The sequence below is a fragment of the Artemia sp. Qi Xiang Cuo genome, chromosome 20 (assembly GCF_049724085.1).
Source record: "Artemia sp. Qi Xiang Cuo chromosome 20, ASM4972408v1, whole genome shotgun sequence".
NCBI classification, from domain to species: domain Eukaryota; kingdom Metazoa; phylum Arthropoda; class Branchiopoda; order Anostraca; family Artemiidae; genus Artemia; species Artemia sp. Qi Xiang Cuo.
In genome coordinates this window covers 13,155,983-13,168,108 of record NC_142813.1, presented here as the reverse complement: position 1 = coordinate 13,168,108, position 12,126 = coordinate 13,155,983, and the positions used below count along the sequence as shown (strand labels likewise).

At 31.8% G+C, this 12,126-nt stretch overlaps 1 protein-coding gene across 1 annotated transcript in view; it reads left to right on the top strand.

The window, feature by feature from the left end:
* Window positions 1-12,126, top strand: part of LOC148939885 (syntaxin-binding protein 5-like) — a 149,693-nt gene that overhangs the window by 10,900 nt on the left and 126,667 nt on the right. Inside the window, exon 2 of the mRNA XM_089106023.1 lies at window positions 3,403-3,616. The gene's annotated coding sequence lies outside the window, so the exon portion shown is untranslated. The remainder of the gene's footprint in view (window positions 1-3,402; window positions 3,617-12,126) is intronic.

The following is a 12,126-nucleotide window of genomic DNA, read 5'->3' as shown; positions in this document are numbered from 1 at the left end:
TCAAACTCAAAACGAGCAGAGATTAACACAAGTTGAGCTCAAAACCCATATGCCTTCCCAAGACCAGAAAACAATTTGCACTTTACCGAAAAAAATACAAATGAATGTGCATTGTCAGTTTAATATACATATACTGATATTTAGTAATCAAAATCTTAATATTATTTGATTTATTAAAGTTATAAACGTAAGAACATTTATATTTTTTCAGTACAGTGCAAATTGTGTTCTGGCCTTGGGAAGGCATATGGGTTTTGAGCCCAACTTATGTTAATCTCTGCTTGTTTTGAGTTTGACTCGGTTATTTATTGTAATTTCTGTTCGTTTTTGGTTTCATTTATTTATCAATGCTGATTTGTGGTAGTTTCACGCTTGGTAGATTATTTGATTTGATTTTTGCTCATTTTTTGTTTAATGGAGTTTTTTACTTTTTTTTGAAAAACTTATTTTGCTGAAAAAGTTTTTTTTAATTAATTAGTATTAAAGAATAAATGAAACCCAAAATGAATAGAAACTAAATTAACAATCATAGCAAACAAACATACAATAGATACTAACATAAATGAATAAATAAATCTTGAAACGAGGGAAATTTAAACTGAATATGCAAACCAAGCTTGAAACGAACAAAAATCATTACAAACAAGAGTTTGGGTTTTGCCTCCTCTCACTGTAAAGGTCTGAAATCTGCTGCGTCATTGGTTTTACTGAAAACTGCATATGTCTTGAACAGCCTTGGAAAGTACAAATAAAATGAAACTAAATTTCTGATATATAATGCTGTTAATTGTTGAAAGATTATCAGTCCAAGATTTTATTTCGTTGTAATTTATTTTTATTTTCAATGCTGTAATAACTGGAAAAGAAAATATTTGTAATATAATTAGTTTTCAGTGAAGCACGAATGCCGCAGTAGGCTTTAGAACTCTTGCTTTTGGTGAAACTATATTTGTCTTTAACAGTCTTGGAAAGAACTAATAACATTAAACTGAATGTTTGATATAAATGATATTAATTGCTGAAAGCTCATCAGTCCAAAATTTAATTTTACTGCAATTTTTATGTTTATTTCCAATGCTGTAATAAGTAAAAAAGGAATTTGTAATATAATTAGTTTTCAATAAAGTGTCAATGAGGCAGCAGCTTTTAGATTATTTACAGTGGGAGAAGGAGGCAAAATTCAAACTCTTGTTTGTAGTGATTTTTGTTCGTTTCAAGCTTGGTTTGCATATTCAGTTAAAGTTCCATTTGATTTAAGATTTATTGATTCATTTACATTAGTACTTGTTGTATGTTTGTTTGCTATGATTGTTTATTTAATTTCTGCTCGTTCTGGGTCTTATTTAAACCTCAAAAGTAAAATATTTTGGTTTGTTTTAAGCTTGATTTGCATATTCAATTTGAGCTTTACTTGTTTTGAGAGCTATTTATTCATTCATGATAATGCTTGTTGTATGTTTTTTTGCTATGATTGTTTATTCAATTTCTGTTCATTTTGGGTTTCATTTGTTTATTAATAGTAATTTCTGATCGTTTTGAGTTTTCTTTTTCTATCTCTAGATTTCTATTTCTTCTGATTTTCAGTTTAATATGTCCTTTACTTTTCTTTAGAAAACCTCTTCTTCGGAAAGTCTTTTTTTACTTAATTTCTATTCGTTTTTGATTGCCAAAGTTTTAAGTTTTTCAAAATTCCCTATTTCAATCATTTTTTATTCCAAAATAAATTAAAAGCCTTTGCAGGACCTAATAAAATTAAACTGAATATTTGATGTATAATGATATAATTGCTAAAAGCTCACCAGCTCAAGATTTTGTTTCACTAGGGCCGGATTTAAAGCTTTGATACTTCTAGGCCCAAGTGTTTTTGGCGCTCCGTTTTTGCAACATTTCTTTTTGTGGGAATGCACAAGACTTTGAATTCGCATGAAATTTGAATCTGGATTTTAATAATCTGCGGCTTTCTTGATGATTCTTGTGTTATATTTTACACCATGGTTAATCATTTCCTCGCTATTAAAGATAACACTAAAAGAGAGAAAATAAAATCGATAATTTACAACGACTTTTCTTTATGTTCATCCTAAAGCATTTTTAGGAACGTTTTAAAATGACAAAAGCTCTAGGGGTACTACTTGCCTCGTCATGTGTATGGAGTTAAGTTCTTTTGATATTACCCACCACTTGATTTTCAGCACTTCAGGGCTCCTGAACCATTGCAATGAATGTCTGAATTTCTGCCAGGAGCAATGATGGAAGTCGATCTGCCAGCATTCTAAACTTATATCCTTGCATTAAACAAGCCTATGTTTGTGATAAAGGTATGACTTCACCTCCTATAGTGTGTGTGAAGCCGCACCATCATTTGTACGATACGGCTCCGCTACGTTCTTACGCATCGGTTTGAGAATGATCTGTCCCCTTATCCCAAATGGGAGTTCCACCAGGTCCATATCAATGGCTATGTATGTATATCTCAGATCTTTTTGACATGAGACCTGGTTGCATTAGTCTTCTCCGTTTAAAGAGCACGTTGCAGGGCACCACAGGACCCACTAGCCATTCCTGATGCGTAGCTTTTTTTTGTCATTCTGAAACCTGAGCTTTAGAAAAGAGTCATCCACTGCCCGCCACACATCAGCGGCAAATGCCACTCGATTCTCATAACCGATTCTAGCAAGAGAACTTCTTTCTCTCACCTCAGATGGCATCACTTGCCTGTACGACCAAAATTAGTATGTCCGAATTACATCACAGAAAACTTTTCAGTTTCAAATAACTAACTGTTATTTGTTTTTCACTTAACAAGCCTCAAAAAAATGATGGAATGTCTGCCTACTCTACATTGGGTAATAGTCTGTAAGTTCCATTTCCACTGATGTCGTTTTTTTATTGAAAATTTCTGTTATTAACGTAGCAAGCTTTACTGTTATGTTTGCTCTATGGAGAACATAAAATCTGTCAATAATTGATGACTCTTTGAAAATCATTATGACTCAATTGAGTGCAAAGACTACATACCATTAAACTTAGAAATTGCGCATTTTTTTTTATATAATATATGTTCAGAAACAGCAAATAAGTCACCATAACTCTTTATACAGATTTACAACCGAGCTTAAATTACAGTGGGTCTATATTTGAGTTGCAGTTTACTATACAACTTATTTATGGCCAGAATTTTGTTTTATTAATTTTTCATTTAAAATGGCTTTAAAATTGCTCATAATGAGTCGATGAATGAAGAACAATGTCTATTTCTTACTTTTAAAGAATTCTTAATCTTACCAAAAATGGCATTTCATCGTCAATATGTAATATAATAATTGTTATGGTTCTTAACCTTGTCTTTTTTATAGTCTTATTTCCACCCACAGGATAGTCCAAATATATCTCTTTTTTTAGTTATTGGTTGGTTTCGAAAATGGTTTATTATCGCTTTGGGACCTGAGAACAAAAACCGTGGATTGTCGTTTTACGGGTTCTGATGGTCTTAGGTCAGCATGCTGGCTATCTGATGGAAAACAATTTGTCTCTTCCTATGCTGACGGCTCTATTACAACATGGTCAATCAAAAATAGTTCCAGATCATCACCAGGCTCGACTGTCTTCCCGCACGGTAAGAATTAGTTCTATCCCAATTTAGTTCTGGTCCTGGCCTTGTGAATAATATCAGCACTAAACTACTAAAGCATTACTACTACTAACTACTACTACTGCACTACTACTGCAATATTACCGCACTCAAAGCTTTACTCTATCTTATGAATTGCAAATCTTTTCTTAATCCTTTTTCTCCATCACATGAGGACGTACTTCTTTTTTCTTTGAACGATGAATGACCATTTCGATTGATGACCAAAAAAGTGATTTTCGGCTTCCTATCGTTTCCTCATTCATAAAATATACATTTTATGACATAAATTTTGTCATAACATATATGAAATAAATGTTATGTGACATGAACTTCTCGTCCTTCTAGCTCTAGATAATGGGATTGAACCCCATTTTTCGTAAATCTAATTGTTGGATATGCGATCATTCAAAGGAGTTCGTAAATTTATTCTCAAATTATTTCTCCGAAAAATACCTAGTATATCATCTTAGTATATCATCTAGTATATCAATATTTCGAAGCAAACTTGCTAAAACTATTACCGTGCTTCCCGCATCTTAATCTTCATTCCAAGACTTACATACCATTTACAGCAGTACGTACAGCTTATATAATTTCTTTTTTACAGATTATTGAGGGATTTTTATGTTAATTTAGGACTACTGTGCTTAGCGAAATTGTTTTCTCCAATGTCATACTTCTCCATAAATGGGGGAATGCTTGGGAAGAATGTTCTCTGTCAGAAGTGATGGCGAACGACATCGTGTCCCAGTATTTTAAGACTTCCGATGGTAACAGGTCAGGATTCTGGCTATCTGCCAGGAACTAATTTGTCTCTTCTTATGCTGATGGTTTTTTTACGACGTGGATCATAGAAAATAGTTTCAGATCATCTCTACATTAAATTGTCATCCTACGCGATAAAGAAGTAATGATCCCTGCGTAGGAGATTTCTATAGATTTGTTTTGTATTTGGCAAAGATTTATTCTGCTTACATTACGAGATCATTTGAACCTTTTACGAACCAGAATTGAAACTCCTAATTATCCCACACGACTCTGAAATGCATCATTTTTCTTGTAATTGTGCCACTATAAGTAACTTTAAAGTACCATCATTCTTTTGACTTTGGATTTTGAATAGACAGTTTATCCATAAAAATAGGTATACCACAGTAATTATATATATATATATATATATATATATATATATATATATATATATATATATATATATATATATATATATATATATATATATATATATATATATATATATATATATATATATATATATATATATATATATATATATATATATATATATATATATATATATATATATATATATATATATATATATATATATATATATATATATATATATATATATATATATATATATATATATATATATATATATATATATATATATATATATATATATATATATATATATATTTATATATATATATATATATGCATTGGATTGTATTGGATTTATATCCAATACATGCAAATAATCCATATAAAGGGGGATAGAACACAACCTTGCTTAACTCCAGATTTAATACAAAACCAGCTGCTTATGTTGGGTAGAGAGAGAGGCGTGGGCTAAAGATGAAATACAGTGTGGCTGAACAACTGCTATTGCTGTCAACAAATGATTTTTTCGCCTGGACGGTTGTTTGATACTGATCTAGGTGGACATTATGTGAAATATTGCTGATTTTTCAATAAAACTGCCAAACAGAATTAAAATACCAGTAAAATTTTTCAGATTTCAACTGTTTATAACGCCATACTGCCCGTTCGCTCGGTAGCTTCACTAACTTGTGCTCGGGCCCAACACTGTTACACGATAGCTTGTGTGTTATCCTCGTCATTCGATATCGTTGTGATTTAAAAAATTTAGAGAATCCATAACCACTCCAGCTTAAATTCGGGATCGCTTCAACTTAAAGCTGAAGTGGACCGTATTATCAATGAAACTCAAAAATAGTATGGTGTTACTGATTATCTATAACTTAGGAATGATGGTTATTATGGACAATATTAAGGTTCAAGGTTTAATTTTAAAATATCTGTACAAAATAGACATAAATACAGGGTAAACGCCGGAGACACAAGGTCGAATGACAAAAACCCGGTACATTAATCGGAATAAACCTGTTTAACAACAAAAATAATAAATAAGAGTTATTCCATGACTCACCAATAGACAGACACCCACCCCACAAACCCACCGACACCGGGCAAAGTTCAACCGAAAATACCAATAAAAAAAAAATACCAACGGGTGAATAAGGGTAACCGATAACCGGCATCTCACAGGGCAAAACACCCAACAAAACAATAATATCAAATGTACCCAGATTTTCAATATATTATTAATTCTTAAAATTATTTATAAGGATAGAATGAAGTTGCTTTTTTATATTTGGAAGAGATTTGCTGCAATCAATAAATGGTAGATGAAGACACCATGAACCCGTGATTGAAAATGAGGGCGAGAACCGTGATCTCTCTGTGCTTAATTTTAGGTGCTGAATGTTCCATTTATGTCGGGTTTCATAAGAATGGGCATGTTGGACAGGGAAAAAATTATTCGAACGAAAGTACGTAGGTAGTTCCGACCGGTCATATTTTACCATAAATAAAAAAGAATTGAGGGTGAATATCTTTGAAACAGGCAAAATATTAGTTAAAAGATATAGAGTTTCAGTTTTACTCTTATTAGGATACAAAGACGGTGATGGTAAATATTTCTTTAAAATTAGAAGAGCCCGGTTTTGAAGAATTTGTATCGGTTTCACATGACATCTGAATGTTGCCAAATATATCAGAGGACAATACGTAAGATGGAAATGAGCCAACGCAAAGTAAATTAGACGTAGGATTTCATATGGAAAAAATGCTGAAACCTTCGCATCATACCAACCCCCTGAGCAACATTAACCAGTAATATATTACAATGTTCTTTATATGACAGATTTTCATCAATAATAATACCCAGATACCAGAACGAAGTTACCCTTTGAATTTGAATATTTGTAGCATGATCAAATATTGTTGAAATTCCTTGAGCATTCTGCCCAATTCTACTATAAATGATAAATTTGGTTTTTGATGCATTTAGTGACAAACGATTAGCTTTTAGCCATACCAGAAGTTGTGAAAATACGATTTGCAGCTTCTCATTGAGATCCTCTTCCGAATATCCAGTAAGTGATAATCCGGTATCATCAGCGAAAAGAACATTCAGACCAAGGTTTTCTGTCGCTGATGGAAGGTCATTTATATATATTAAAAAAGCAGTGGTCCCAGGATTGAGCCTTGCGGGACACCAATATTTGACAACAGACATGGATCCGAAACTGTGTCGTTGATCATAGTCACTTGGGAGCGACGACTTAGGTAAGATGCGATAAAACCGTGCGCTGGTCCTCGTATTCCACCGTGGTTTAATTTATACAACAATATTTCATGGCTTAACGAATCAAAGGCCTTCTCAAGGTCAAAAATATACTCGCCGGTATCCATTTTTTGTCCAGACACTGGTGAATAAATTGTGCCATAGTTAATATAGCATCCTGCGTACTATGCTCTTTTCTAAATCCATATTGAGTTTTTGAAAAATAATCTTTTGAACAGAGAAAATTATACATTCGATTATAAAAGCATCGCTCCATTACTTTAGAAAAACCCGAAAGAATAGAAATGGGTCTATAATTTGAGCAATTAGTGGTCATCACTTTTATATAGTGGTAACACTTTCGCTTTTTTAAAAGAATCCGGAAAAGTTCCAGATCTAAATGACAGATTTATTAAATGACACATAACTTTATTAATACTAGGAAAAATGGCTTTAACAATATTGGTCGACGACTCATCAATCCCCGGGGACTTTCCATTATTTAAAAGCTTAACAACCTTAGCAAGCTCTTCTTGTGTTACCGGAGTTAAAAACATAGAATTCTCAGAAGGACTTCCTAGGTACTTAGGATAATTACATTGCCCATGGGACATATTTTGTTGGAGCTTATTAGCTATTGACTGCCCGATTGACACGAAATGAAAATTTATGTAATTTGCCATTTCTAGTTCCTTTTCAATTGTATTACCATGGGCATCCCGTATGTTTGATGGTGAAGAAGACGTCCGCGATCGATTTAAACATGAGTTGATTAGTTCCCAAATTTTCTTTGGGGACTTACTTACTTCACTAAAAGAATTGAAATAATATTTCATTTTATTATCATGTAATTTTGTTGAAAGTAGGTTTTTATAATTTTTGAAGGTTCTTCTATTTTCTTCACTTTCGAAAGATATTAAAGTTTTATAGAGATTGTTTTTATGTTTTATTGATGTCAAAAGGGCTGGCGATATCCATGGTTGGATGGGTTGATTATACCCATTAGCAAAATAAAGATAGAAATGTCTTAGAGCCTTAGAATATCGACCAACATATTTTACGGTTTTAACCCTTGGGTCCCATTCATACATTTTGTGTATGAATTTTAATTTTTTTATTGTTTTCCTGGCTGTTTTTTTTTGCCAATAAATATCAAGAATCTGAGAGAGAGAATTTATTTTACAAATAAAACATAATACAAAAAAATAAATATTTGCCAATAAGCTCTATGGCTTGTGCGGACTTTCTTCTAGCTACCAAAACAAATCACTCATCAATGTATTCCCTTAGAAAAAAAAACAAGAAAAAAAAAATCACCACTCAAGACCCAGTACTATACTGTTCTATACTGTTTAGCAACTCTATCTATTTAAAAAAAAAAAAAAAAAAAAAAAAAAAAAAGAGAGAGAGAGAAAGAGAAAATTAATGGGGACTAAAACAAAAAAGAAATTAATTCTGACTTTATGACAGATCTGAATGGATTCATTTTTGCAAAGAGGTTTGTCTTGTTTTTCCCCCCTCTATGCTTTGACTTTTCTACTAAAGGATATGGTGACAGTGATTGATCAATTTTGCTTTCCATCTCAGTGACTGGCGAATTTAAGGAAGCTTTATTTCTCAAAAAGGGGAGGTCAAATTGGCGAATTAACTGTTTGGCTATTGGCTTTTAACGAATTAATTAAAAAAAACTTTCCGAAAAAGAAGTTTTCCAAAGAAAAGTAAAAGAACTTTCAAACTTAAGCTTAGCAGACAAATATAAATTTTAAAATACAAAACCAACCCGACCTGTAATTAATACTAAAGAGTAATTGGAATCCAAAATAACCTGAGATTAAATAAACAATCATAGCAAAAACATACAACAGGTAATAATATAAATGAAAAAATAAATCGTAAAGCGAGTAAAAATCACTACAAACAAGAGTTTGGGTATGACCTCCTTCTCTCACTGTAAAAGTCTAAAACCTACTGCGTCAATGGCGCTTTACTGAAAACTATATTGGTCTTTATCAGTCTTGGAAAGTATAAACAACATCAAACTGAATATTTGATGTATAATGATATTAATTGTTGAAAGATCCATCAGTTCAAGAATTTATCTCACTGTAATTGTATTTTACACTTAGAAAAAGTCTAAAACCTACTGCGTCATTGGCCCTCTGATGAAAACCAATTTTATGACAAATATTTTCTTTTGCACTTAATATTGAAAATCAACATTAAAATTATAGTAACATTTTTAACTGATGAGCTTTCAGCAATTAATATCATTATGCATCAAATATTCATTTTAATTTATTAGCTCTTTTTAAAGTTGTTAAAGACGAATATAGTTTCACTACAAACAAGTGTTGGGTACTGCCTCCTTTCCTAACTGTAAATAAAAACCAAAAACCTACTGCGTCATTGGCGCTTAACTGAAAACGAATTATATTACTAATATTTTCTTTTCCAGTTCTTACAGCACTGAAAACAAAAATCCAACTCCAGCCAAATAAATTCTTGAAATAATGGATCTTGCAACAATTAATATCATTATGCATCAAATATTCAATTTGATATTGTTTATATTTTGCAAGGCTGATCAAGACGCATATAGTTTTCAGTAAAGCGTCAATGACGCAGCAGGTTTCAGACCTTTACAGTGAGAGAAGGAGGTCATACCTAAACTCTTGTTTGTAGTGATTTTTGTTCATTTCAAGTTTGATTTGCATATTCAAGTTATGTTTCACTTGTTTCAAGATTTATTTATTAATTTACATTAATATCTATTGTATGTTAGTTTGCATTGATTGTTTATTTAATTTCTGTTCGTTTTAAGTTTATACTTCAATAGGAAAATATTTTTTTTTCGTTTTAAGCTTGATTTTCATATTCAATCTAAGCATTACTCGCTTTAAGATCTATTTATTCATTTATATTATTACTTGTTGTATGTTTTTGCTATGATCGTTTATTTACTTTCTGTTCGTGTTTAGTTTTAATTTTAAAAGGTATTTTTATCTGTTGAGCTTAAGTTTAAAATGGCCTTTATTTTCTTTGAAAAACTTATTTTTTGGAAAGTTTTTTTTATTAATTTTTTTTTCGTTTTTGATTGCAAAGAATTTCAAGTTTCTAAAAATTCCTTATTTCAAAATCAAATATTTATCAAAGTATCAAAACTGGTATCAAAGTAACAATATCAAAGTGAAAAAATGGGTTTGTGTCAACCTCGGAGTTTTTATTATCTGATGTTTGAACAATTTTAAATAAAATTGCTATCTAAAAATTTTTATCGGATGGGTTGGGGAAAAACGGCGTGTGGGGACTAATTAAGTTTTCTGTCTCTTTTGACTCTTTAAAAGTGAACTAGAAATTTGTATTTTCAATCATAAGAGCCCTCTCTGAAGTTTATATGAGTATCCCTTCTATAAGATCCATACATATCCCGAGAGTAGCCTATAACTTATAACGCCTGTCTCTGGGCCCTGGGGAGTGGTGTCGACCCTGGAGTTTAAATATCTGATAGTTGAACTATTTCTTAACAAAATTGTCACCTCAAATTTTTATCGGATGGGTTTATCCATCCGTCTGAAACGAAATAAGGTCTGGCGTGAATCTTTTTCATTGACTACTTTTTCAATATTCTCTGAACAGATTGTCATATGTCAATGCTCTACATTTGTATGGATTCATTGATTTTAAATAACGTATTTTTTTTTCAAATGATTAATTAGTTATGAAGCGAATTATATTACACATACTATGTTTGTACAATATGTTTCGACCCCGGAGGTTTTGTTATCTGACCCTTGATTTTTTTTTCAAAATGGCTACCTCAAAATTTTTATCTGATAGGGGAGGCTGATTTGCCTGGACGGACAGAAGTCCGGCCCGTGAGGGAGGGGCTATTGGGGCTAGTTGCCCTTCGATCGCTTTTGGCTCTTAAAAATAGAACTAGAACTTCCAATTTCCAATCAAATGAGCCCTCTCTGAAGTTTATACGAGAATTCCTTCCAAAACAGCTATATATACCCCCGGGTATAATTTATGATGAATTAGTACATATAGTTACTATAACTAATGATTAATTAGTTATAAAACGAATTATATTACAAATATTATGTTTGTGCAACATGTGTCGACCCCGGAGTTTTCGTTATCTGACCTTTGAACTTTTTTTTTGACAAAATGGCTACCTCAAAATTTTTATCTGATGTATTTTGTGGAAAACGAGCGTGGAAGGGGGTTAGTTGCCCATTGATCACTTTTGACTCTTAAAATTTGGACTAGAACTTCCGATTTCCAATCAAATGAATCCTCTCTGAAGTTTATACGAGAATCCCTTCCTGCCCCCTGGCCCTGGGGTGTTTTGTCGACACCAGAGTTTTTTTATTGAATCTTTCAACAGTTCTTAACATGATAGTATTTTTGACCCTTGCATATACAGCCTCCGTGGGGGAAAATAATAAAAAAAATATTGACCGTATAAGAAAGATAGTTAGCTATATATAATTGCACCGATTATCTCTCTGTTTGCGGTCAATCTCATTTTAATGTCTGCTCTCGTTTGGTGTTGGATTTTCCACCGCTGTATTGCATGGTCTTTTTGATTTTTAAATATTAAATGGATAGAATTCTGTTTGTCCTGAGTTCAATATGTCTCTTTACTTTTCTTAGAAAAATTATTTTTATGCAAGGTTTTTTTAAATTATTAATAATAAAACATTGAAGCCGTATGGCCTTTGCTATAGAAAACTTAATTACATGCTTCTGACAAATCAACCGTGATTTTTTCACGCAACCATGAATGGATCGAAAAAATAGCTTCAAAAGACAGTAGTTATGCTATTTCATTTGTTGATGCAGAAAGAACAGGATTTTTTGATTAGACCATTTTTCGGATTTTTTATACCACAATAATTTAGCATCTATCGCAAAGTATGTATTTTAACCTTATTTTAAGTATGGCTGTAATTTTACGTATTTTAGCATTTTCAGTTTGAGAGAATTTCTGGGAGTAATTGGATAGAAATTTTTTTATCTAGTTCTTATTAGTGTATTTTGATGTGTCTTAACGCTCTTTCGAAATTTCTTGAAGCTTTTAACTTTCTTCCCA